We start from the raw sequence: 27,389 nt of genomic DNA, 5'->3' as shown, positions 1-27,389 counted from the left end.
GAAAGGTAAAGCTTACTGGGCGTGAAATGAAAGATAAATTTAAAAGTAGAGCTAAATTGCTTTGGGTAGTAGGGAAGGATACTCTGCTATTTCAGGGTGACAGTCTGGGTAAAATGGGGGCAAAGATATAGGACAGAGGAAAAGTAATGGAAGGAAAGTGTGTGAAAGAAAGTAGTTGGGTCAGGAGGCAGAACAGTACTACCGGGAGTTGGGGTGTGCCCAAGGACTACTTTGAAAATGTCTACATTTTCATTTTCCCTCAGGCTTTGAGAACAATCATTTTAAATGTTGTAGTAATAACTGTTTTCTAATTTTTAATTCACAACTGCCTTATTTATATTAGTGTTATTTTCAGGAAAAAAAAAAAAAAAAGAAAGGAGATGGTATCCAGAGATGATGAGAGAAGAGCAAATGCGAAGACAAGATGCTACAAGAGAGGGGGATTCAGGAGAACATCCTGGACCATGAATGATTCTAGGAAATCACAAAAATAATGGGCAGGGGCACGCTGGACTCCCTCCTTCGGATGGAGTGGGTTTTGAGCCATTCTAAGTGGGTATCAAAGGAAAGGTTGACCGCAGGAGGCAGACAAACTTTGAAGCACTTACATAGATTTCTATGCACAAACTGAGATCTGGAGGGGGCATAGAGGCCTGATGTAATTAAGAGCATGGGCCCCGGGGTCAGACCATGTTTCAGTCTCAACTCTGCCACTTAGAACTAGGCATCTTCGGGCAAGTTATTAAAGCCTCTGAGATTCCACTGCCTTCTCTGTAAATAGGGAAATAATATCTACCCCATAAGGCTGTTATGAGGATTAAATGAAATACAATTGTAAAGTACTTAGACAAGTACTTGGTATATAGTAATTGTTATACAAGTGCTTGTTAAGTAAAACAAATAAATATTCGTCAAACTGTCAGCGGTGACTATTTCTAGGGAATAGGATTATGGGGGGGTAATTATTTAAATTTAATGCTCATTTCTGAATTGTTCAAATTTTCTACAATGAGAATGTGTTACTTATAAAATCAGAAAAAATAATAAAAAGATTTTCACTTAGGGAAAATGCAAATTATCTATAAGAATCTTTATGGTAAGCATCAGGAACACATCCTTTTCTACAACAAATAGTAGCAATCTACTTATTGTTAAAATATAATCCCTATGTTTTAAAAAAGTTCAAATCTGGACGTGTGTCCAGCTCAAGATTCAACTCATCTATTATCAGTAGACAAATAAGACTAATGAACACATTTGTTCAGATTCTGCTTCTATTTCTACAGTCTATTACCTTCATAGGACTCATAAGTGTCTTGTTTGGTGTGCAGCCCATGTTCAATCCACTGAGCTACACCAGCCAGGGCTGTAAGTGTCTTCTTGTAAGAGATAATATGCTTGACTCATACAAGTCTTGCATTCCTTAAATAGGGTCTCAGATCCACCATTATTGGTGATTACTATACACATATAATACTCTTAACATTGTGTGGTTGACAAATAGAATTATAAGTAGGAATCTGCCTGTTATTCTCATTGGGCCACAGTAGCAACATGCATATTAGATGCAAAATGTCCATGTTTGGGGATCTTTACAAATCATCAGGTAGCTCCAACTGCATCTCCAGCTTTATTATACAGGCCGAACTTGATTCAAACTAATGTCAAATCCACAGATATTTATTATACTTTTACTTTGTATAAAGACCATGCCCAGAGCTCTCTTCCCCAGCAGCTTGCAGTCCACTTGTGAGGACCACACAGTTCATTGGCAGGTAGGAACAGAGTAGAGGGGCGAGTGGGAAGGGGACTTCACTACAAGACTCTCAGATCTTCTTCTGCACTTACTGCAAATACCATCGGTTAGTCTATCCTTTCCCTTTCTTTCTGTCACTCAAGCTAATCAATTACAGAAGCAAAATAACCCCACTACCCAGGTGAGTGAGGGGCCCAGGAAACCCTCTAGCTGTTTTATTTTCTCATGTGTAAGAAATGCAAGGCCCCTGCACCTTATTTGATGGGAACTATAGAACATCTAGCACAGAATTCCCAGCTTTGGATGTATAACCAGTAGGAGGCACAAGATGTATTAAACGAAGAAAGGATAAGATGCTACTCCAACCCTGGCTGGTGTGGCTCGGTTGATGGAGTGCAGGCCTGTGAACCAAGGGTCAATGATTCAGTTCCCAGTCAGGGCATGTGCCTGGGTTGTGGGCCAGGTCTCCAGTAGGGGATGTGTGAAAGGCAACCACACATTGATGTTTCTCTCCCTCTCCTTCTCCCTCCCACCCCCTCTCTATAAAAATAAATAAATAAAATCTTTTTTTAAAAAAGCCCTTTTCCTAAATTAGTTAGACATGAATTTCAGACACTTCTCAGAAGTTTAGTGACTCTAGTAAGTTTTTCCCAGCCCACATAAACTATGGAGTAATCCTTAAGTATGGGTTTTATACAGCCAGCCTAATTCTTTACATAACAAATTCAGCATTATACTGATGTACTATTAGATTGATTGCTATCATGGATTTCTCTAATTAGCAGAGGTTCCATATGAAATTTGTGTGATAGATTTTTATCACTGGGCTATCAGGTTACTTGGATAGAAAGACACTTATATCAATATTTTTCTTTCTTCCCTTTCATCAGCATTGCCTTATATTAAACAACAAGCAGCAAACCTCAGGAATCCTCTGGTTAAACTCCTTCTCCCATGGTAAATTGTGCTGTATGTAAATTACTGTTGGTCAGATTTCATGGGATCATAGGACTGATAGGAATCTTATTACTTTTATAGATCTTTTGTTGGAAGCCATCTGAAGTCTGGTAAAAATCTCAAGTAATCGAATATGTATATATGCAATTGATACATCCTCTTTAGAACACTTTTAAATTACCACTGTTGATCCAAAAACAAGCAATAATACTATTTTCCATATCAATGCTGTCGCATTCAGTTTGGGAACTTTAAAGAGTCCTCTTTCTCAGTCCTTTAGGACAGAGACCATTATGCCTTATCATAAAATAAACAATAGCAACATTAAAACACCCAGCTGCTGTGGCTCAGTGGATTGAGTTCTGGCCTGCAAACCAAAGGGTCTCTGGTTCAATTCCTAGTAAAAGCACATGCCTGGGTTGTGGGCCAGGTCCTCAGTAGGGGGCGCACGAGAGACAACCGCACATTGATGTTTCCCTCTCTCCCTCTCTGCCCTCTGTCTAAAAAATAAATAAATAAAATCTTTTTTTTTAATGGTGCATAAAAATAAACCACACAACCTCATTCCTTTGGGAATTAGTGATTACGGGACTGCTGATTACCTGCAGAGGCAAAATGCTACCAGTGGCAATTGCAGTGAATTAACTGGGGTTCACTGGCAGACTTTCAAGAATTTAGAATTAGGCGCGGAATGATGTTAATGGAATGCAAACCTCCATTGCACCTACTCAGCCCATGGCAAGCCAAACTAATTGTTTTTCCCTAGAGCAACGCAGCAACTAGGTGTCTCAGCAGCCCACTGTTTCCCTTCATCCTGGAAGAAGCAGGAGTCTTGAGAGATCTGGAAAGCCCTGAGATTTTTCTTGGACTTTTATTAGATTTCCTGAACCTGCACTATATGTTTGAAATGAAAGATTAAACCATCAAAATGAATGCATTTCTAAGTAAGCACAGTATCCAAAGGGGAAACTTTATGTTAGTAAACAAATGTTTGTTAGGAACCCACTACGGACTAAGTAAGCTCTGTGCTGGACACTCTTCATAATTTTTTAACCAAGACACTAAGAAAGATGAGTATGTCCTTGTTATACCCAGCTAGGAAAATTACAACTAGGGCATTACCCAACCCAAATCTGCAGTTCCTGGAACAGGGTAATGAACAAACATCAGGGAACAACTGAGTTTAAAATTCTAGCCAAATAAGGTAACTAACCCAGGCCCACCAGAAAGTGCCCGCCAGCAGCAGCACCCACCAATCAGGGACCCTCGCCGTTTTTAAATAAGCCAATAGCTAACCGCCACCTCTGCTTCTGTATGCCTTTGCTTGCTTGCTAGAAAATATAAATACCCAGTAGTCTGTAAGCCAGGCGCGACTTCCATTTTGTAGCTCCGAGTAGCTATGTGACTCCAGTCACAGTTGGGGAAGTTCGCCCCTGCGCAGGAAAATCTTTGGCCATTAAAATTTTATCAATTCGGTTCCGGACTCCGAGAGTGTGTATTTACCCGCCGATCGTCTACAACATCCTCACAGATTAAAATGTGAAACACCTATGAAAATAGGAATGAGGCCAACTAAGTAAAACTAATGTGTACACGGTTCACCCAGCCCCTCACGACTCGGAGTGCGCTCGGCCAACTGGCAGCGTCCGCATCATGTGAGAGCTGGATAGAAATGTGGAGGCTCCAGCGCTACCCCAGACCTCTGAAAAATCAGCACTGCATTGGGCTCATATCTCCATTTTCACATTAAAGTCTGAAAAGCACTGAATGAAACAACTCCCTCACCTTATAGTTGAGGAAAATAAGGCTCAGGGAGGTTAAATGTGTCATCACCAAATGGCTAGTTAGGGACCCAGCTGGGACTCCCAGTCTCTTGGCTGTAGGCCAGTGGAGGTCAGGATTTTAGACAAGAGAAAGGTGAGTGTGTTTCATTCAATCATTTCATCCCTCAAATGACCATTGATTGTTCTCAGCATCTCAAAAGAGCACATAGAGGGTTTGAGTAAGTTCAGTCACGAAGCCTCTTCTGGGCAACCCCCCACAGGCCTCGCTCAAGCCCCAGCCCTCCCTGGAGGGACTTACCCTTCATAGGTGCTCATTCTAACCTTCTCCCCACCCCAGGCCTGGTTACACAACCTGCCACCTCAGGAAGACTTCCCCAAAGACTCCAACCCTCTTCATTCTCAACCTTCTTAACTAAGACTTGCTCCTACTTTCTGCAGGGTACATCTCAAAAATGTCCTTATTATTAGCTGACACATGTTCTCATTTTCCACACTGCACATATTGGCAAGTGATAATACAGATGCAATCTTTTCCTCTATTGCCCTTTTCAGAAATTCTGCCTATGTCTCCTTTCCTAAATAGACTGTTTATTTTATATTAGACTAATGCACAATTCAAGACACAGAAATCATTCTAAACTCTTACTGGTGTGTTGGGAAGCGACCTGCCTGGTTCCAGGAATTGTAACTGCCTCCCATGTCTAAGTGAGCGACCTCCAGAATGCAGGCCACAGGAGACAAAGCTTGTCTCTGTCATCAAGTGCTGCTTCTGCTTCTTCCCCTGCCCCCAAAGCACGGTCGATGTCCATGGCAGGTACAACCCCTCAGAGAGGGGCAACCTAGGCCAGACACGATCACTTGGGAGGCCATCATGGAAGGACTGGGGGGGGTCTTTGACAAAGAGGAAGCGATGGACCCTCTTCTGTCCCCCCCCACCCCCACCCCAGCTATTGTGACATAGCCCATTTCTGTCTAGGAGAAGCGCTGCCTGGCTCTAATCCACTTAAGCCTAAAAACCTATGATGGGGAAGGTGGTACAGCCCTGTGCTGGAAAGGGTGGGTATCTGGGGTAAATCAGGCATAAGAAAGAATATGTAAAAATCCTGTGAAACCTGCTTTGTTTAGAATGCTCTCATTTAAATGATAAGGGTCCAAGCAAGAAGTTTGTTCCTCGAAGTTTTATGGCTCATTAGCTACCTGACCCTGACTGAGAATAAGCCCTCATAGTTCTTTGAATGCTGTCTATTGTTTGATCCTTACCTGTATTCTTGTGCAAACGAACCCAATAAAAGCACCTTGAGCAGGGGGCTTTTGGCCCTTCCCCTTTGAGGGATTGGCCATCTTTCCTCCCCAAGCAAATCATGTCTTGATAGTGTTTACTTTCATCCGTGGCACACAAAGGGACTTGCGAGGAAAGTCGCCCCCACACTGGTGGAAGGGACCAACCTCTTCCCCAGGTCAGGGGCTCTCTCTGAAGCACCCCTGAGGCACAGTTATTCAGTTTGTATTTGCATACTCTCTGTACTAGGAAGCTCTCTACAAATGTAAGGCAACACATTTTTTATTCTGAATAACTTACCTGTTAGAAAATTCTAGGCTGAAATCTACTTTCTTGTAACCTCTACCATGTGTCCTCAGTACTGCCTTTGCGGTCATTGAGAACAGGTCAAATCCAGCATCCACAGAAAACTGTGGCAATTATTTGAACTGATTTACCATAAGTAATCTGGCAATACAAGCCAGGCCTTGTAGTTAGAAGCAATGAAGATCTTTTTACTTCAAGCCTGTATCCTGCAGTTCCTGCCTGATCCCTTCTTAATAAACTCGCACTATCAAGAAATTTACGCTGAACCCCTACTATTGCTAGGCTCTATGAAGGACATGCATTTCTGAGAGTTCATAGGACAAAGGGAAGATGACAAGATGACACACATCCCTGACACAATGCAGAAAGAAAACAATTTCACAATGGAAGCCTGAGGCCATCTTATCTCACATTGCATTTCAACCAGTTCTTCCTAAACACCAATGCATAAACCCCTGTGGTCATTGTTCTTCTCTCTAGTCCTATGCTGATTTGATTCAGTTTCTTTCTGGGCAAATCATCTACTCATGGCTGCCCTCCTAGATAATCTTTTCCATATGCGTTTCAGAGTTCCAACTCCAAAATAAACAAACTCACCCAAACCTCCACCCTTTCCCAGAATGCTCTCTCACCTGTGTGCTTGAATTTCCCCCAGGATACTGCTTCCCTTCCCTATTAGAGTGAAAGCTGCTCATTTTCCCAGTGCCCCCAAACCACCAAGCCAGGGAAGGAGGGAGAACTTGTCACCTTAAAGCTTCCCAAGGCCCCCAGTTTCCTCACACACACTCATTCCTCACTCATTCAGTACTGAGTACCTCCTATGTTTCAGGCGCACAGGAGGGCTCTTCACCCAGTATACAAACAGCTGTTTTTAAAGATTAATCAAATCTAGTTACAAAATAACTGTAGAGTCATGTAACAGTTCTTCTCTGCTATAAAGACAATTTGTTCTTTCTGCACAACTACAATACTGAGGCAAAAACTGTTGAGTTGAGGGTATATTTTCAGTTGCGTTTCTGAATTTCCTTTCCCTTCCTAGGGGAGCAAGTGAAGCCTTCCCCACTCTTTCATCACAGTATTACGATTTGGGTGTGGGGGCGGGGATTCTTCCACCACTTCGAAAGAATGAAAGACAAATAAAGAAAATTAGTAATGTAAATGCTTGTAGAGTTCTATCATGATTTAGGAGATAACTGAGAGCAAATACTGCCCTGGAAATCTGTAAGTTTCTGCTTCCTCCTTAATGATACAGGTCCCAATGAAGCTGGTGTTAGCAATTTTCCCTGATTACTTTGGACTATATGAACCTGAGGACCAAGGGACAAAAGGAAAATGTGGGCAATAATTATGATGGGTTTTTGTTTATTTTGCAAAGCTGCAAGGGCCATCTGGCTGCAGCGAACCCCACTGGTTATGACCCAGGCCATGCCAACTGTTCTTTCCCACCAAGGTTTCACCACTTTAGGGTTCTCCCAGCCTAACCTCACTGACCACCCTGCACTGGAAAGTCTCCACTACAGCGATGCACCTTGTTCCCTTGCAGGGACTCCATCCCTGCAAGGGATGTTTGTGTTTCCATCCCCAAGGAAAGCTGTCTGAGAACGGGGACTATTCTTCCTAATTCTTTTATCTATAAAAAAGTCAATAAATTCAATACATGTTGAATTGAGACCTCTGTCATTCTGTTCTCATTAGAATATACAGTGTTTCAAGAACAGAGTGCAAAATCTGTGAGTGGAGGACTCCATATCAAAAAAGCTCCCTTTTGACTCTCCTGAGGTGGGGTGAGTCAAATGAGCACTTGATAAACTCTTAACGACTACATACTAAAAAAATATTATGGTATTTAATAGCTGTCTGTCACATTTACAAATACATAGATTTAAAACAGGAAATACAAAATAGATGGGTTCTGATATTTTTCCTCAGTTGAAAGCTGGCTTTTAAATAGCTGCAGCATGCTGGTTAGCACCACGTAGGTGAATCTAAATTTCTAAGTAAGAATATTTAATATTTCTGAATATATGAATAAGTGAGTTGTTCTAAGGCATTCAACACACACACACACGCACACACACACACACACACACACATTTTGATCATTGGCAACTCTTCCCTGGATTATTCAGTTTGAGTCAAGTGTGTTCACGCTCTCTGCCTTTCACTGGTGCCATCTCTTCATATACCCATAACTATCTGGCACAGGGTGGAATCATGATTTAGCAAAGGGGCAAGTAGGAGGCGAAATGGAGTGCTATCTCCCCTAATTGCTATTTAAACAAGGCAATAAAAAGGATGAAACAAATTAAATTAGCTAAGAAGCAAGAGCATCCCAATGAACTGGCCAAGATAATCAACTCGGAAAATTAGCTGTTAAACTTCAACACATGCTCATTTTCATAATTTTTTGTGTGTGCTTGTGAAGCGCCGTCCCCCATTGAAGCTGCTGGGATGAAGGTGCTCTTCATTTCTCTGAGATAAGTCAATGCAATCGGTCTGGATGAAGCTGGCAGTGATATTTTTCTGTAACTCCTGATTTCATCAATCCCCACTTCAGTGCTAGAGTGTCTTGATTGGGGATGGGGAAGTACATGGAAGAGGAGACTAGTCACCTTTCTGAAGTCTTCCACCTGATTTGATTCTCATTTCCAAGTGTATGGGTTAGAGGATGGGCTCCGGCTTTTAATTTTATTACCTTTATATCTCATCGTCATCATTATTTTAAATACCTGGTCTTTACTGATGCTCGGACTGCCTCCCATATATTTTTATGAGACAGAATATTTTTATGAGACATTCCTATTTTTTAAGTCTCTAGCTCATCATTTCTTGCCTCTCCATGTTCATGCCTCTAAAATATAGTTCCTTATGCCTCAAACTTATAGCTTCTAATTCTTTATTACTCATGGTAGTTGTTGAAAAGAGCACAGACATTAATATAATCTGTAGACACTACATAACCATGCTTAAATTTACCCAACAATTCTAATTTCACAGTCCGTGGAGCTGCTACCAGAACACCAAATACACAGCCAATTGAGTTTATTCGAGGCTCGCCTTTTGCACTCCCTTCCTAATCATTGCTTTGCTAAATCGTAATTGCTACCCAGGGCAAGACAGGTACTGGAGCACATAATTTAGATGGAAAAAATTTTTAATAAAAAGAGAAGTAATGAATTTGAATGATTCACAATCAAGAAATGTGAGAGCCACTGTCCTGAAAATTAGCTATTCAGATAAAAATGTTTTAATTGAAGATTATTATGGTTAATTTTATGTGTCAACTTGACTGGGCTAAAGGATGCTCAGATAGCTGATAAAAAATTATTTCTGGATGTGTCTTTGAAGATGTTTGTGGAAGAGATTAGTATTTGAGTCTGAGTAAAGAAGATCACCTTCACCATTGCAGACAGGCATCATTCAACCCACTGAGGGCCTGCATAGAACAGAAGGCAGAGGGAGGTGGATCTGCTCTCTGCCTGATTTGAGACCTCCCCTCCATCTTCTCCTGACCTCTCACACAGGCACTCCTGGTTCTCAGCCCTTCAAACTCATACCAGGACCCACACCCTCAGGCTCCTGGTTCCTGGGCCTTTAGGGCTGGGCTGGTTTTCCTGGCTCTCAGCCTTCGGGTTTGGACTGGAATTACACCACTAGCTTTCCTGGGCCTCCAGCTTGCAGAGGGCAAATCGTGGGACTACTTAGCCTCCATAATCATGTGGTCTAATTTCTATAATAAACCTCCTTTTGTGTGATCTATGTATAGTCTATTGGTTCTGTAGGTCTGGAGAATCCTAGCTAATACAAACATTAAGAGTAGATTTTTATTTATTTTTTTTAGTTTTATTTATACATTTTTAGAGAGATGGGAAGGGAGGGAGATAGAAAGGGAGAGAAACATTGATGTGAGAAACGTCCATAGGCCACTTCTTAACACCCTCAACTAGGGACCGGCCCAAAACCCGGGCAAGTACCCTGACCAGGAATCAAACAGGTGACCCTTCCGTTTGCAGGACAATGCCCAACCCACCAAGCCACACTAGTAAGGGCAAGAATACATCTTTCTTAGTGGAATATTAGTGAGGCCTACCCATATTTTTTAAAATTATTTTTGGAGCTATTTTTCATCAAATATTTTAATCTAACTCACCTGCCCCAAAATTATTTCTATAACTATTTTTCTGTTTGTAAATAAGCTGCATTCTGAACTCATAACAAGACTGAATAATCTCAGAACTCTCAGATTAAAACTCCAGAGACCCCAGGCGTTTCATGGGGCAGTTTAAGAGTAGGGTTTCCACAGGCCGTGAGTTGCAGAAAGAAGCCCAACTTACTCCTGGTACTGAGAAACCAATGTCCAAATTAAGTGGGGCTCTGCATGTTCAGTCTTATTTATTCTGTATCATTTCTAGAAGAAAAAAAAGGAAAACAAAATGAAGAGGGAAACTCTAAACCAAAATGAGCAGATGATACTTCAGGTCAAGTGTCTGGTATTAGTATTAATTTTTGCTAAATAGAAAATGCCAGGCTAGAAGTAGCAGGAAGTGGGAGTAAGGGCATGACATTGGAAAATGCCTAATGGCATGTAATTAGATTAAAATACATTGTCCCTAGAAAGGCAGAGGGGTCTTACCTTTTGAGGGAGAGATAAATAGGGATCCTTTGTAGATATACAATTATGCTTTAATACTAACTTCTTTACATATTTTGGATTTCTTGAGCAAAGATAGAATGATGTCCTTGCTTACAAGTGTGTTTAAAAACAATTAAAATGAAAAATGCACTTACTAAGCTGTCGCACCACCAGATGGATTTCTGCTTCATTAGCAGTCAACACATTAGAGTCTCAATTAAGACAGACATCTATTAGTAAATTAGTAAATTAGAGTTATTGTATAGCATTTTAGATATATTCAGATTATTTTATTGCTGTTCAGTTTCACTCCCCAAATATTTACTCAGTACCTACTGACTGTTTCCCAGGGCACTGTCTTTATTCTGAGGATACAGTGTCGGGGCTGAATTAGACGTAGCCCTGCCCCCAGAGAGTTCAGGGCATGGAGCTTGATAACAGACAGGGAAATACTACTATGCAGCTTGGAAAATGAAGCGATTATGTTACAAAAGATAAAAATAGAAGATTTGGACTTTCAAGCAACTTAATTCATTTTGTTCCTCTGAATTGTAGTTAATTCTCTATTGCTTGTTAAATCTTATAGTTTAAGTGAAAGGAAAATAACTGATAAATATACATAGAATTGCATCTATATTCCAGGTAATTTACATTTTAAAATACTGCATTTTTATCCCAAAGAATCATAGACCTTAAGAATTAAAAGAAAATGTATACTTTTTAAAAGTAAGATAAATTAAAAGTAAGCTGATAGAAGAAGAGAGGTTAAAGATAAATTTCAGAAACAAATCTAAGTCACATATTCAATAAATAGGCTTCTATGGTCTATTCTGGGTGCCGGTGGTGGATTAAAGTTGGCTTCAAATTCTTTGTCGCTTTTTCCATTTAGTGGGAGACTCCTCCTTATATCTGGGTTGTCTCTGTCAGAGTTTTGACCAACAGAATATAGTGGAAATAATGCCATATAAGTTTTCTGGGCCAAGCCTGTAGGAAACTGGCAGCTTCTACTTTCTGTCTCTTAGAACACTGACTCTTGCATACAGCCGCCATCCTGCGAGGAAGCCTAAGCAGCCCCATGTAATGGGGCGCCACGTGGAGAGAGCCCTGACCAACAGCCCTGGTCAGGCTCCACTCTGACCGCCGGTACCAAATCGCCAGCCGTGTTAGTGAGCCACAAGGAAGTGAATTCCCCCCTCGGGGGGTAGCTGCCTCAGATAATAAATACCACACAGAGCAAACACGAACTGCCCAGAGGAGTCCCTCCTGAACTTCTGAGCCACAAAACTGTGTATAAAAATTTTTTGAAAAATCGATGGGGGAGAGGGAGTCGATTGTTATATAGTAATAGATCATCAGCCCGACCACGATTAGTACCATGACCTTGATATATAAAGCAGTTAGGAGTACAAGTTCCAGGGTCAAATTGCCTGGGATCCAGCTGTGTGATCTCAGATGATTAAATTTCTCTGTGCTTCTGATTCTTCTTCTATAAAATTAGTTCAATTGTAACCTAAGCCATAGGATTTTTGAAGGAATTAAATGAGACAATTCACATAAAGCCCTTACAAAGTGCCTAGTGTATGGCTAACATTAGAGAGAGTTCACTATTACTAGTGAGAAAATGGACTCAGAAACTGCTGATTTTTAATGAACTTTGAGAAAGCAGCTGTTCAGTTTAAGAGCTTGTCTGTCTATGTATCAGATTCTTCGGTTTTGCTCTGTGCAGCTTCCCATATAGAATCATGAATGTTTCAATAATACCTCCCTCAGGGCAAAGTTGTCCCAAGCGCTTACATTTCACGTACTATGAAAACATTGTTTCAAAAAAAATGATCTTCTCATCAAAACTGTGTACCTCAATTGTGTTAAGTATAGGATGACTTGCCATGTTAGCAAGATAAATGCAGGGTTAATTTAATGTATTTGAGATTTTTTTTCTGGCTCTGTGAATTTAAACATTTCTTCAACTTAATTCTTTTTCTGTGTTTAGTTAGAAGCATTATTCCAACAAGCAGATCCATGGGACAAATTTGTAAATACCACTTTCCAAACTTTTGAGTTGTTCAAGTTGAGCAAGCGTTTCATCCCCATGAGCATTTTTAAAATTGTTTATACTCTTAAAAATTATTGAATTCTGCTACTACATATCAGTCAAATAATCTGTGGTTTGTCTTAGGGCCTAAATTTAATTTTGAGCAATTCTGCTCAAAAGCAGCCACACGTTGTGAAAGTGTTTATGGAGATAAAATCGAAGAAAAGCTAAAATACACACACATGCACATATGAGTTTGCAAATTGAGTCCTAGTTAATAAGCCTGTATCATCAAATTAACGTTATTAATGCAAATACAATGAGTCTTCCTGTGAGATGTGTACGTACATGGGAGCGTATTCTTAGTGGGTTGTTGTTAGGTGCTCTGAGCAGTGTCACGTATCAATACATAATAATCTCCTGACAGATCATGAATGGTATTACTTGAAATGTCTTAATTTGTGCATTAGATTCTTCTAAGTGGGAAAATTCCTCAAATATTAGTGCAAACTGAAGGCAAAGAACACTGTAAATTAAAATGTAATAAACGGAATTTATTTCCAAGGCACAGCTTGGAATCATCTCTGTTTGAACGTTGCTGGCAAAGAATGCATTCTTGATTAGGCTTTGTTGATAGGCAAAATGTGGAGCACATTTCCAGTTCCCTAAGTCTCTGAGACTCTAAATATCTAATTCAGAGCTACATAGAATAGCTCAGCACAATTCCCCCAGTCCCCAGTCCCCGTAAAGCAATGCTCAACAGGGATAAAACAGACAGCATAGAGGAGAAATAACAATTTCTAGAGTGGTCTCTGAATACACAGGGTCTGGCAGAAAAAAGTCCTGCTCGAGTGGGGTTGGCAGGGTAATGATATGGGTGTGATAATTTATAGTTTTAACTTGAACAGTTCACCTAAAATGTCATAGGGTGTGCTTGGGTGAGATATTGTTATGTTACAGAATTACATACTTATGATTTTGTAATAAAAAAGGGCCGTTATTTATGCCAGACCCTGTATATGCAAAAATTTGTTTTTAAAATAGATGTTAAGAAAACATGCCAGGCAGCCAATGCCAAAGGAGAAAGAGGAAGAAAATGGAAGGAATAGGGACAAACCAAGAGGCCAGCGTTTTTTGTGGAGGGGAGCTGGGTGGAATCGTATCATGTGGTACCAGAATTGCCTCTAGAGCAGCTGTGCCAGAAGTTGCTGCCCTGCATGTCTGCTGATATATCATACAGGTAAGAGGGACAATTACTGGAATCAGTTCTCCATTCCACCACTAACCAATTGTATGATGGCAGTTATGTCACGAAATGGTCAGTATTTGTTTCCCCAGCTATAAAATGACAGCAACGACCACATGCCCTCTAATTGCCTTATTGAAATCCATGAACTGAAGTTTCTTGAAAGTCATACAACTTGTGGCTTAAATGATAGAGCTTTGCAGTTATTATTTCTGTCATCCTCATTCCAAGAGCCCATCCAAGGTGTAAATCTTCATGAGCACTGAGGCTGTGCTTTTTTTAAAGTGCTGATTCTTCAGAACCTTGTTAGTCCTGCTTCTTACATCGCACGCAAGCTCAAACCCCCTACAGAACCACAGAGAATGTCACTAGTTGCCTTATTTTTACTGTTATCATTGACCCTTACCTACAGGCCTCCCTCTCGGCAGAACCCTCCTCTCTGACTCTACATCTCATGGGGTTACAGCGTTTCTGTCTCCGATTACCTCCACTGTTTACCAGCCCTGACAAACATGAAGGCTAATGAAAACATTACCAAAAGGCATTAAAAAGTGAGCCTGCATGTTTTACATTTCCTCTAGAGTCTTGCTCTTGGTGATTTACATAACTGCTTCAGAATATTCAAAGTGCATTTTTAAATGTCATCATTTGCAGGGATTATTTGTACATTGCTCTTAATTAACTTCAACTTCAAAATCTAGTTGGTCAGAATTGGGGGTTTTGTGCATAGTATCTCTTGGTGTCTCTCAGCTCTGGTTTAATTAGGTTCCCAGCTTGCTTTCACCTAGATCAAAAGCAGGAAGAGGGGACTTGAGGAGGATTATCATAATAAATAAAATACGCCTGCCTGTTCTTTAGTTCCTCATTCTATGTTTTTTCAATTTGTACTACAGAAATAATGAATGCACAACATGCCTATTCTACATATGATAATGCACCCAGGGTTTGCAGACCCTTTAATATTAAAACAACAACTGTGTTGTTTAAAAACTGAACCTAGTTTCAAGCTCAACATATTGTCTAAAGAGATTGCAGAAAAAATAACTCATAATATGCTTCTAATGGCCTATACTTTTCAGAAACAATAGCAATAAATCTTATCCAAACCATTTATACATGAAATCATAGCCATACTAATTTCAAAATTGATAGAAAAATCATGAGATAGAAATATCAATGATCAGAATATGCAAAGAGAAATGAGAGATCTGAGACCCGTAGAAAAATGAAATATAAGTGAAACACAAGGTAGAGGAAACCTCATACATATTCAATCTTTTGATGATCACTTAAAATTTTTTCAAACAATACAGTAATATACAGTATAAGAAATAAAAGTTTATCTTATATTCACTCACAACCTTTCAATTAAGTCCCACTCCCATTTCATGGAAGCCACTACTCAGAACTTACATAAACATTTAAAAAACATTCCAAGGCCATACATACACTGATATGAATATATAGTGTTTATAAATAAAATCACAACATAATATCTATAGGAATACACTCCATGCATTCATTCAATTTTCCTTTTAATGGAACATTTAAGTTGTTGCATATTCTATTATATACATCTTTGGGCATGTGTTTAACTATTTTTGGAGTTTGTATTCCTGGGATTGTAATTGCTAGTTCAAAGGATATATATATATTGGTCTCTACAGCCAACTTTACCTTCCAAAAGAAAATGACTAAGGCAATTAAACTCGCACTACCTGTGTATGAAAGTGAACATTTTCCTACATTCATTCACACTGGACATCACGTTGCCTATTTTCCAGTACACTTATCAATTTATTTATTGTTCTATAATTTCAGTGGAATCCTGGAACAGAGCAGAGGTAAACTGTTTACTCACTTGGTCTTCTGACTTTTACTAAAGGTACCCCTAAGTGAAATATCTAAAACCAGGAACAAAATACAGAAACCTTGTTTTGGAGCAAAATTTTGATAAACACATACACATGGTTATCTTTAAAATATCAATATAAGGATGGAGTGACAACCTGGAATTCTTAAAAAATACAAAAGAGCCATGAGGCTGCAAATACCAGAAAGCCACACATTGCTCCTGAAATTTTGCATAGTTCAAACCATAAGTTCTAGAGAAATTGAGAAGTTTTTAACACTGGAGATAGTTTGGTATTTAAGAGCATCCCCCAAAACTGTCATGAGTGATTCTGGAAATAAAATATATTAGAAAAATTACATTTAGTATGAGATCTGGTTACAAGTAATAATCCAGACATTATGATTATGATTATGATTATAACAGTTCATCACAATCACTCAACAGGACACTAACCATGAACAATTTGTCCAGCCTTTGTTTGGAGACAGCGTAACAAAAGAGGCACAAAGCCAGCCTTTATAGGAGCTATTTATGAAGCAAAAAGGATTAAAACAAGTACAAATCTACACCTTTTGAATCACATAAAAGAATAGGGAGATAAAAAATATATACCAAGTATATGGTTTAAACATGAATATATTATAAAATAACATATTATTAAATATGGATTACTGAACAAATTTAGGGCTAAATCAAAATTTCATTGAAAATGTAGATCTGTACTTTATAACATTTAAAGAAAGTAACATTTGGATAGAATTGAGAAATATGGAAAATCTGTTTTTGAAAAATTAGCAAATAGAAAATAGAATGACTGTCAGATTGGTGGAAAGATATAAATTTTCTATCCTTGAAATAGATACAAAGTCACAAAAGTACAACTGACATTCAAATATGAAAAATTGTTTTTAATGAAAATCAAATTTATGAATGTGTGACAGTACCATTGCTATTTCTTAAGAAAAACTTCAAGGCCAAAGACATACACGGACGGCCCGTAGAAAGAGTAATTGCACACGGGAGCAAAGCCCCCCTGTTGCCAGCATCCCTAACAAGCGGGCACCGAGGCCACGCCCGCTGGCAGTATGTCCTAAAATGTGGCTGAAACTGTTGTATAGGCTCTTTGGAAAGCAATATGGCTTTACAAATAAAGAGCCAGTAAATCATGCATACATTTTAATAATAAGTGCCCTAGAAATCTATCTGGGAAAATAAAATGAAACTATTTACTGTGCTTGGTACCTCACAGATACTATCTTACTTAACTTGACAAAAGAAAAAACCCATAAGCACAAATGTATTCATTGTAGTGCTTTCTACAAAAGTTAAAGCATATTCAATGCCAACCACAGAAGAAAACATTAAGAAAATTACGGTCCTCTGATATAATATGCATCTACTTAAAAATAACAACATTAGAAACTGTTTTGAAGCCTAAGTAGATAAGAGATAAGATAAAAATTATTCATTTGAGGGGATTCCGGCTTTCTCCCTTTTCCCTCTTGCTGCCTCATACCATGTATATATTCTCATATCCTTTGCACCTTGTATAAGTGTCGCCTTGGACAAATTTCCCGCTAAAATTATGGTCAAGTTGACAGTGGAGTACAAGAAGAGAATTAGCCTCCCAGGAGTCCACACATTTTGCTATGGAGGAGAGGGGTTGCCGGCGGGGGGCTCCAGCTACAAGGAGAGAGAATACTGAGGGACCATAGCAGTAGTGGCAAGGTAAGAGAAAGCGACTTCTGCAGAGGGCGCAAGAGTAAGAAGTTCCCCGGGGTTTCTAGGTGTTGGAAACAGCAGCAAACATCAGGCTTTAGCGAGATTTGCTATTATCTGTGGACACGAAGGTCTCTTTAATGTTTGAGAGAAGTGTAAGTCAGGTTTGAAATTCCTTTCTGGGCCTTCTTTTTATAAAAGAAACCTATCTTAGATGACATGACTTTATCATCATTATTCAATGTTACAGAAAATGTTTATGATGTAACTTCCCAGCACATAGTGGAAGGAATCGGAAGTGGCCAGTGGGAGCTGCTTGTGAGGAGAGACACAGGTCTGGGAGCTGCTGGGAACCACCACTGAGCGTGATCCCAAATTTCGAGTGCATAGGTCAGACCTCTGTGGCAACCACCAAAGCTTAGGAACCAAGAAAAGAGCCAATTATTTTTCAAGCTGGAGGAGCTAGTAACTAGCAGCAAGTACAAGGTAGTAAACAATGGGGCATTGAAATAGGCAGGGAGGTTTTCAAGCAATAGGTGCCCACTCAGGCCTACCATTTGCAAGGCCCAGTCCACTACACTGATATGGAGGCAGACTATTAGTGATGGAGCATGGAATGTTAAATTTTAAGTATAAAAAAGCCAAAAAAGGGGAGGTGAGATGATGCATATAGCCAAAGACTAACAAGGCAATTCCCCTAAATTAACAGTTTGATTAAAATGTGTGATTTGGTACTCCTTAAATTTTTCATAAACATAAAGATGGTTTTTAAATTATTTTTAAATCCATTACACAACACAAAAAAATGAAAGTCCTGGAAGTGGCCACACATTTCTATGTCTCAATGAAATACAGTAGAAAAATGGAATGGGGCTACATAGTTCCTTCAGCCAGGGAAGGTAATACCTAAAAGTTCATCTTTGTGCATGATAGTTTTCCCACAGAGAATGGAACCTGGAGATACATATTTTCACCTCCTACGAAACTAGTTTTTTTAACAATTTAATACCATACTTGGCCTCCCATGTGGGCAGGTACTGCACTTGTGGATTCGACCAACAGCAAATAGAAAATATTTGAAAAAAGCATTGTTGACATGTACCATGCAATTAGGCCTTCAGTGGGTGTGTCTGTACTAAACAGGTACAAACGCTTTTCTTGTCATTATTCCCTGAACAATCATGTAGTATAACAAGTGTTTACATAGCATTTATATTGTATTAGCTATTAATAGTAACATAGAGATTATTTAAAGTAGTCAGGGGCACGTGCATAGGTTACATGCAAACATTACCCCATTTTACATGTGACTTGAGCATTGATGGATTTTGGTATCTTCTAGGAGCCCCGGAACCAATCCCTCAAAGACACCAAAGGACAACTGTATTTCAAACTACGTGGCCCATTTGGCACTGAACAGGTGAATTGCAATGATTGTCTAAACCATCGAATTTTCATTGACCATCTGAGATGTATATAAACTTTGAGACAAGCTCTGCAATAATTATTCTATGAATTAAAATCACTGTAGATAGAAGGGTTTTTAACTTTTAAGATACTATACTATTAGAGCTCATTGCAATTCAGTTGCAAATAATGTTTGCATAGCTGGGGTATAAGTACAACTCTACAGTGAGCACACCAGTATGATTTGTAATGTGAAATGAGTCTGTGCCTGTGGAATGATGATCACACTTGTAATTTAATATGATTTTTATAATCTTAAATCTCCTTACCATCAACTTCTAAAATATAAATGCTACTTTTTTCTTATTATCTAATTTGAAAGCACCCATTCATTACTTATGAATTACCTTGCCATTTAAGGTGGTGAAACAGTCGGTGGAAGTCATTAAATGGTGTCACGACTGTGCTGGAGTCGTTATCACACCTCAGTGTGTTAACAGTCAAGCCTTATTTGAACATTAACTGAGTGTACAATTACTTGTTAGTGCCCTGAACAACGGGTAGTTTCTGGAATATTTTTCTCAACTAACCTCATCAAAAACAAAGTGCAAAACACCCCAAATCAAGAAAGTTTAAAAGCATTTATCTGAAAGAGCAAAGAAATGTTTATATATGGACACATAATTTTTTAATGGTTTTTTAGCATCTTGGATCAAATAACATACTGTATGCTATTTTATATTTTTGCAAAGCATAGTATGATGATTTTTTCATTATAGGTTATATTTAAGATAATTAAGACTCTTGAGAACTAACTGAAAATTTCTTTCTAAGAATCAGATATACCTAATACATATTATTGAGACAATACATTTCCTGGGCTAGAAATAAGAAGAATTAGAACCTGACTTTAAGCTAATCAATGGTACAACATCCTTAAAAGAAAAACTTGTTCAGAGGAAGATAGGTTAGAATGGGACACTGGAAAATGACTGCTCATCCATACATTTGTTTGAGGAAAAGAAGGGCCTCACTTGGATTTTGACCAGTCCTGGGAGAGAAATTTCCTTATAATGGTCCTAGTTTCCTCAGACTCTCATAGACTAACAGCCTGATGCCTTCAATGTACAGACTTGATAGTTAACACCCCCTGACCTGATTCTAAACTTCTCAGGTCACCTTCTGACTCTAAACCTTTTGAGGTAGTTTCTATAGGGAGAACTTATATTTCTTATAAGTTCTTCTTTTATATTTCTTATTGCGGATTAATAAAATATTCTATTATGACTGTCAAGAGTTTGGTTAATATGATCTCTCCCTGAGAAACCGAACCACTCTTAGTTTACTGACATAATCCTATAAACAAATCAAACCCTTACACATATGCATCCAGGTGCAATATTTAGTTATTTGTAGGATATTGATTTAAATTTTTTTGAGGGCTTACCATGCTAGATGGTCTTCAGCAACTTTTTAAGAAAGCAGTTTGACCCTGTAGAGACAGAGTCCAAGGCAAATCTCATTTTCTTCACCTACATGGTATACTTACCATGTGTGTTTGTTGACATTTCATTTTTTAAAATATATTTTATGGGTTATGCTATTACAGTTTTCCCAATTTCCCCCCCTTTTCCCCTCTCTGCCCTGCACCCCCAACCCTTCAGCATTCCCCGTCCATAGTTCATGTCCATGGGTTGTACATATAAGTTCTTTGACTTCTCTGTTTCCTACACTATTCTTAACCTCTCCCTGTATGTTCTATACCTACCAATTATGCTTCTTCTTCCCTGTACCTTTTCCCCCTCTATTCTTCTCCTCCCCCTCCCCACTGAACTCCCTCCATGTGATCTCTCTCCATTTCTCTGATTCTGTCCCTACTCTAGTTGCTTGCTTAGTATTTGTTTTCATTGTTGCTGTTGTGGGGTTTTTTTTAGGTTCAGTTGTTGATAGTTGTGAGTTTATTGTCATTTTATTGTTCATAGTTTTTGATCTTCTTCAATTTCTTAGATAAATCCCTTTAACATTTCATATGATAAGGGCTTGGTGATGGTGAACTCCTTTAACTTGACCTTATCTGGGAAGCACTTTATCTGCCTTTCCATTCTAAATGAAAGTTTTGCTGGATAGAGCAAACTTGGATGTAGGTCCTTGCCTTTCATGACTTGGAACACTTCTTTCCAGCCCTTTCTTGCCTGTAAGGTTTCTTTTGAGAAATCAGCTGATTGCCTTATAAGAACTCCTTTGTAGGCAACTGTCTCCTCTTCTCTTGCTGCTTTTAAGAGTCTCTCTTTATCTTTAATCTTGGGTAACTTAATGATGATGTGCCTTGGTGTGTTTCTCTTAGGGTCCAACTTCTTTGGGACTCTCTGGGCTTCCTGGACTTCCTGGAAGTCTATTTTCTTTGCCAGATTGGGGCAGTTTTCCATTAATTGTTCAAACAAGTTTTTAATATCTTGCCATTGTTCTTTTCCTTCTGGCACCCTAATAATTCAGATATTCAAACATTTAAAGTTGTCCCAGATGTTCCTCAGCCTCTGGTAATTTTTTTGAATTCTTGTTTCTTCATTCTGTTCCAGTTGGATATTTATTTCTTCCTTTTGTTCCACATCATTGATTTGAGTCCTGGTTTACTTCCTGTCACTATTAATTCCCTGAATATTTTGCTTTATTTCACTTTGGGTAGCCTTCATTTGTTCTTTCATTTTGCAGCCAAGCTCAATCAGTTCTGTGAGCATCTAGATTACCGGGGTTTTGAATTCCACATCACATGGGTTAGCTATCGCCTTATCACTTTGCTCTTTCTCTGGAGTTTTGTTCTGTTCTTTCATTTGGGCCATATTTCTTTATCTCAGTGCACCAGTTAAATTGTAAGGGGATGGGGTCTTAGGTAGTCTCCAGGGCAGGGCAACCCTTTTTGCTGCGTTGTGGCACTGTCTGTAGGAGAGGGGCCAGAGAGGGAACAATGCAGCTCAGTTGCAGGGCTCTAGCCCCCCCTTTCAACAAAACTCTCATGTGAGACTGGGGTTTCTCTTACCGCAGCAACCCCCACTGGAGTGCACAGTCAGCTGTGAGTCTCAGTTTCCCATTCAGTGAGCCCCGTCTGCACGGTTAGCCACCTTGCCCTGGGTTCTCTCTGTCTGGGTGTCTGCCCATCTCCCTCCTACTGGTCTGGTTGTTCTGGTTGACTGTTTCTTTAATTTCTTGGTTGTCGAAGCTCCATGCAGTTTGATTTTCTGGCACTTCTGGTTACTTATTGTTTTTAGATTGGTTGTTTTTCTCCTTTTGGTTCTGTGAAGGGTTTCTACTGGAGCCTCCATCTTGGCTAGAACTCTTTTATTGACATTTTAAACCCTATTCATCTTCTATGACCCTTAATGGAAAATTTAAAAACAGATAAATTATCCTTGCTTCAAAGGTTTGGAAGAGCATAGAGCCACTTCAGAATAGAGGCAGCAAAATGTTAGAAAGAAGCAAACAGTGTGGAAAAAAAAGAATTAAAGACTTTTCACAGTCTCCTGAGGCAAATCCCTTTAGAATGACTTAAAGAATATTAGATGCAGCCACATAAGCACAAACACTTATTTCAAAATGTAATAATAGTTTTGAAAACTCACTTCTCTATATCTATGACTATAAATAATTAAGAACTGACTATAGTCAGAAAAGCAATAATATTCCAAAATGGGTCTCACAGAAGCCAGCCAGCATCAACCTGCAGGTCTGAGCCCTGAAGCACCTGGCTGCTGCGGGGCACTGGCATGCACGGCAGAGACCTTGAGCTTCAGAAAACAAGAGGCCGGTTGTTGTGTGATGTAAGAAATAAGAGGCTGGTTCTTGTATGATGTAAGAAATAACAGTGTTTAACAAATCAAATGGGTGATCTGTACAATAACATTGACATGATTTTTACAAAGTAGTTTTAACCTAAATAATTTTTGGAAAATTGTAAAAGTTGAGTGGTGGTGTCAGAGCACTGCTGATTTGGGGCTGGGGGGTGTGTTTGATTCCCAGGAGCACAGTGAGTGACAGCCGTCCGATTCTGTTAAAACTGCTCCAGACATGCTACAAGTCTGCAACAACAGTCTTGTCAAGGAAAACATTAAAAATGACAAAACAAAGATAGAAATCAATAACAAAAATTCTTAAGATGGACAAATAAAAAGAGACAATTAAGGGTAGAAGGAATGAAGTTTTAAAATAATTTAAAATTAGAAAATATTTGAAAACCAAGATTAGAAAGCAAGAAACTCTCTCTATTTAAAACTCTCCCTTTACTAAAACCCTCTCATTCTGTTCTCAAGACTCCTGTTCATCATCAAACTCTCGTTTTTATTTCCATGTTAAGACTGTGCGGCTCAGTGGATTGAGTGTCAGCCTGCAAACCAAAGGGTTGCTGTTAGATCACCAGTCAGGGCACATGCCTGGGTTGTGGGCCAGGCCCCCAGCACTAGAGACAACCACACATTGATGTTTCTCTCCCACTCTTTCTCTCTCACTTCCTGTCTCTCTGCAAATAAATAAAATCTTTGAAACACAAAAAGACTTTCCTCCTGTCCCACAACTTTTCCCACCCTGTCTCTGTCCCTTCTTCTCTGGCACGGGCTACTCTGGCTTCCTGAAGGCTGGTGTGGGAGAATTTGAGCTCCACCTCCTGGAGCTTCGGAGGCCTCTGCATGGTGCCTTGATGTGGCAGAACTGTCTTGAGTCCAAGTTGGCCATCCTCAGCTCGGGCCCTGCCTCAGCATTCCACCCATGGCCTTTGGCCCCCAGGGTCCCGTTGCTCAGTTAACATCCCTCTCTAATAACTGGGAACCAATAAGACTAGCCCAGCCACCCCCAGTAATGTCCACTTGATCCAAAGGACACTTCTCAAGTCCTTGTTGCATCATGTGGTGGGAATACTGGTTGCCCCCAAGCGCAGCCCCTGGCACTCCTTCTCAGGGCTATACTCTCCTTTCTCCTTCTCGGTTATCCCGGGTGCCTCGGCAATAGTCAAGCAAAACAGATCACTGCTCCCCAATTTACTGAGGCAGGGAACCATTCAAGAGCTGCCGGTTCTGTTACAGTGCAGGACAAGTGGAATGACCCATAACCATCGCCCTGGGGACAGGGGAGACAAGGGGAAAAGGAATGTCGTTAATCCTCAAGCTGAGCATTCTCTCAAAAGGCACATCCTCCTTCCCCCTAGTCTTTCTGACAGGTGCTTGTCAGTGTTATTTCTGTTTGTTTTCTTCTTTATGGCTTTACATATGTTTAAGGGTCTTCAAAATGAGCTGTTACAATTGTATTTTTAAAATGAAATCTACCCAGCCTTCTAGACCGATTGAAACATGATTCCTTTCAGAAAGCCTCCCTTGATCACTCATGTAATCAAAGAGAAACCTCCCTCCCTCTGATCTCCTATTGTTCTTTTTCATTATTAAGACATCTACCACCATAGACTATCTCATACTGTGGTTATATTTTTTACATGGTTTATATCACATATTAGATATGAAACATTTTGATAAATATATTTATGCATCCCCTGCAATGCATCCCCAAGCACAGTGATATGCACATACAAATCCCTCCACAAATGTTTCTTAATAATTAAGAGTGTTTTCAGTTTACAGAAAGGAGTACTAACTGTCAAGTTTTATTATATCACTAAATCTCTGATATTTACTACCAACAGCACATAAGTACAGAGTCTGTCTCTAGTTAAGTTTTATCAAAAGCCAAATTTGGATATATAAACCCTACTTGACCAGAACAGTATTTCTTTTTAAATTCAAATGAAAATTTGTGTCCTTTTAAGTAACTGAAAAATATATAGGAAAAAACATTTTTAAAAGATAAAGGCTAAGCCAACACAGGAAGAAGGAATACTTACCATGAGAATAAAAAACTTACTTGTTTGTTGTATATTTTCCCACTAGGTTGTAAACTCCATGAGTGCAGAGATTATTTGCAACTATAAGCCAGCAATTGTCCCAGTGGTTGGTACGTAGATGTTGCTCAGTAAAATTTGTGAATGAATGAAAGGAAACCACATTAAAACTAGAACTTTTATTGGTCACAAAGATACAGAGAAATATTTTAGAAGGAAAAACTTTGTAAATCAAACCTTTATGGAAAACTAGTGGGGAGCCTGTATTCTGTTGCTCAGAGGTCAAACCTCTTATCATCTGACACCAGACCTCTTGACATTATCCCAATTTTGAACTTGGAGCTCAAAGGTTGAACCCAAGTGTTTTTATTTTTTTTTATTGTTATTATTGACACTGTTACAGGTGTCCCCATTTCCCCCTCCTTTGCCCGCCTTTGCCCACCCTCCCCACCCCTTCTCTCTGGCCATCACCAAACACACTGTTGTCTGTGTCCAGGGGTTATGCATACATGTTCCGATCCCTTCACCTTCTTTCATGCAGTCCCCACACCCCCCTCTCCTCTGACAGCTATCAGTCTCTGATTGTGGAGTTACGAAAGGCTCTGAGAGCTCAAAGAACCTACCCGGCCATCTCTTAATAGTTCTTTCTTTCAAAAAAAGTTACATGATTCTTGTTACCTGGATTGAACTGTCAGTCAAGTAACCTAGGAAATGGACTTGGAGCTTTGGGATAGCACTACCAGTACTGGGCCCAGTAGCCCTTGCACTTCTACAGGCCACAAAGGGAAGTGCCCCTCTCCTTTCAAGTTCAATTTACAACAACTATTTCTCAACAAAAGAGAAAGCAGCCCATTTTAACATGTCTTTGCATAGGCTTACAGATCACTGCTCACCACTTTAAGAGCAACAAGAAACTCATGCCATGTCGGTTCTGTAATTTCGCTATGCCTTTTCAAGCAAGAATAGCAAGGGGGATTCCTCATGACATTAAAAAATAAAACTGTGAGTCAATTGTCAAGATTAAATATAGAAGCACAGAAAGACAGATTTAGTCTAGTGTATATTTGCAACAGGGGCAGAAGAGGTGAAAAAATGCACCGAAAGTGCCATATTGTTCCAGGATGTGTCTAAGTTTCCTGTCACTGTTGCCCACCCCTGAGGCCTGTCTAAATAACCATGTACTATTTTTAGATTCCTTAAGGGAATATTTTTCCCCTTTTCCCAGAACACCAGGCATAACACAAAGCATTTCACTGAGGCTAGACATGATCCCACCAGATCAGCTCTGGAGAAGATTGCACGGGAAAGCTTGCTCATTAATAGTTTGCCTCGGCTGAGAAAATAGAAAACGTCATTCTCCAGTGGTGTGTATTTAGCTACTCTCAACACCAATAAAATTATATCTATTCTTGTTTCCAAGACTTTCTAAAGGGGGTGGAAGGCATCAACAATATCCAAATAATTACCACCATTTACAGGTGCTGGAAGCTTTGGAACCGCAGCAGCAGCCACTGAGTAGACCCGAGACACTGGCATGCTCGTGGAAGCCAATTTGAGAGCTGCCAGCTATGCCAATCCCTCCACGAATGTTGTCACACTTTGCTCCTGCACCCCTAAAGTTCATCCCCAAGGTCACAAGGGCTCAAAGAATAACTAGGTCAGTGCTCTTTTTGTGCTTTAAGAAATCCAGCTTATAGACTATAAAGAAAAATACCTTCTCTCTGGAACACAACTTGGGCAAGTCAGGAGACATTTCTCTCCTGTCAAATAGCTGAAATAGGAGCACAAATTCTGAAAAATACCATTGGATTAGCTCTGAAGCCACCATGCTAAATTTCAGAAAAATGAAAATCTCTGCCTTCCATAGGAGTTTTAATCCCCGCCCACATCATGAAGTCACTGTGTGTGGCCCGGGATGATCAATTCCCTGCATGCCCTGAAAGATAAGAGAAGGGGACATGATTTTTTTAAACAGCTTTATCATCATCACCACATGATTACGCCACATAAGAGAAATAAGTGACCCAAAGAAAAGGGAGTGAAGCCCTAGCTGGTGTAGCTCAATGGATTGAGCAAGGGCCTGCAACCAGGGAGGATTGCAGTTCAGTTCCCAGTCAGGGCACATGCTTGGGTTGCAGGCGTGTTCCCGGCAGGGGACCCACGAGAAGCAACCATACACTGATATTTCTCATATCCCTCTCTCCTTCCCTTCCCCTCTAGATAAAAATAAATAAAATCTTTTAAAGTAAAAGAAAAGAGAGTGAGACACTGTTTATCAGCAAAATATCCATCCCCTATAAATTCTGCGTCATATGCCAACACAGAAAATACGCAGGCTAAAAGAGTCCTACAACTAACTTAGCAAACTCTGTGTGCTCTGTGTGATAAAAAAATGTCTGTATTTTTCTAAGTGAATCAAAATCTTTATTTCTTAAATTTTCTTTAAGTGGTCTTAGAAGAATGGGAGGATTTTCCATGATCAGATTTAGATTTTTAGAGAAACCCTAAAGTTCCTAGGGAGAGAATAAACTTGGGGCAGAACA

The sequence above is a fragment of the Artibeus jamaicensis genome, unplaced genomic scaffold (assembly GCF_021234435.1).
Source record: "Artibeus jamaicensis isolate MK-2021 breed Jamaican fruit bat unplaced genomic scaffold, CSHL_Jam_final contig_760, whole genome shotgun sequence".
Lineage (NCBI taxonomy): Eukaryota > Metazoa > Chordata > Mammalia > Chiroptera > Phyllostomidae > Artibeus > Artibeus jamaicensis.
This window is presented reverse-complemented; position numbering follows the sequence as displayed.